Raw genomic sequence first — 1,370 nt, 5'->3', positions numbered from 1 at the left:
GGGGGGGGCGCTGATGGCGTAGCAGTTCTGCGGAGGCGACTGACCGGGCCCTCGCACGTGCAGAGTCTAGGCCTATGGCGCCAAGGCGGGGACTTGACCCCCCACTATGCCCACCCCCACCCCCTACCTACCCAAGAGCCTCACTGACGGGGGCTAATAAGAAGTACCCGCCCATAAGGTCGCACCATAAGGTCGAGATGGGGGAGGGGGGGTAATTGCTCAACCCCGAGGGCGACCTGCAGGAGCCGGTGGGCGGTCCCTGTCTCTGCCTATGGGCCCCTGGCTGGACTCATAGCCAGCTCCTGCGTCTCTGGTGGTGGGCCAGGGTGGGCCCTAGGTCCGTGGTGGGCCCGGGCACCGCAGCCGCGGGTCGCGCCCGCCCCGGCGCAACGCTGCTCTAGCATTTCGCAGCGCCCAGCACATTTCACGTTGACCGGTGCAGTACGGTCCGGGACGGCTTGGCTCGGCGGCGGCCCTGCCCGCGTCGCCCCCCGGCCCCCTCCGCGACCCCCTCTCCCGCGGGCCCCCGCCGGCGGGCAGCTCGTGAGAACTGATGTGGTCGCGGGGCACGCCGCACCGGGTGTCACTCGCTCGCAGGACGCCGTGGACGCGAGACTCTCGCGGGCCGCGCCCCGGGTCGCGGACTTGGCCGCCGCGCGGGTCGCGGACTCGGCCGCGGCCGGCACTCCTCCTCGTGCACCTGCTCGTCGGCATCCCCGAGCTCGCCGCGCCGCTCAAGTGCTCCGCCACGCACCTCAGCCTGAGGACTTCCTACGCCGCGGGGTCGCCGTCGAGGACACGCCGCGGGCCGCCGCGCGCTGCAGCACCACCACGAACACGAGGTAAGCTAGTTCTGCGCTGTCGTCCCTAACGCGCCGCGGGGGCTGGGCCTTCCCCGGAGCCTCTCACGGCCAGGTCCTGTGTGTGGTACAGGGTGGACGCAGTGCGTGGTTGCGCCCCACCCCGCGAGCGGGACTGCCCAGCTGACTAGCCACGGCGCCGCATAGGCAACCCCGCTCGCACGCCTGCACGCGGGTTGCGTACCCACTCGGTCTGGCGGCGGCGGCGCGCTGTCCGTACCGCACCCCCCGTCCTCCCGCCGGCCGGATCAGAGCTCGACGCGTTTGTTTGCGAGTAGCAGCTGCGCGGGCCGGTGGCGCCGCTCGCCGTCGTGTCGCGCCGTGGTCGCGTCTCGTTTCGCCTTAGCCCCGGCCGCTGCTGCTGGAGCGCGTCCGAGTAAGCCGCGTCCCCGCGCAGAACACCACCGCGACCACCGGGTCGGTTGGTGTTGCTTGGTGTGGCTACGCGCACGCAGCCCCGGCGGGTCGAGATACACCACGTCCTGGGCGGGCTGTGGGCGCGGGGCCGCG

At 72.6% G+C, this 1,370-nt stretch overlaps 2 long non-coding RNA genes across 2 annotated transcripts in view; one reads left to right on the top strand and one right to left on the bottom strand.

Annotated features, from left to right (window-relative positions):
* The window catches only part of LOC127750298 (uncharacterized), a 71,693-nt gene that overhangs the window by 37,180 nt on the left and 33,143 nt on the right, over positions 1-1,370 (bottom strand). The window lies entirely within an intron of this gene.
* Positions 516-1,370, top strand: part of LOC113208346 (uncharacterized) — a 34,175-nt gene continuing 33,320 nt past the window's right edge. The window contains exon 1 of the long non-coding RNA XR_008011615.1: positions 516-842. This is a non-coding gene — a long non-coding RNA (uncharacterized LOC113208346). The remainder of the gene's footprint in view (positions 843-1,370) is intronic.

The sequence above is a fragment of the Frankliniella occidentalis genome, unplaced genomic scaffold (genome assembly GCF_000697945.3).
Source record: "Frankliniella occidentalis isolate FOCC.00 unplaced genomic scaffold, Focc_3.1 Scaffold166, whole genome shotgun sequence".
NCBI classification, from domain to species: domain Eukaryota; kingdom Metazoa; phylum Arthropoda; class Insecta; order Thysanoptera; family Thripidae; genus Frankliniella; species Frankliniella occidentalis.
Note: the sequence above shows the minus strand (reverse complement) of the source record. Positions and strands in the feature narration are given on the sequence as shown.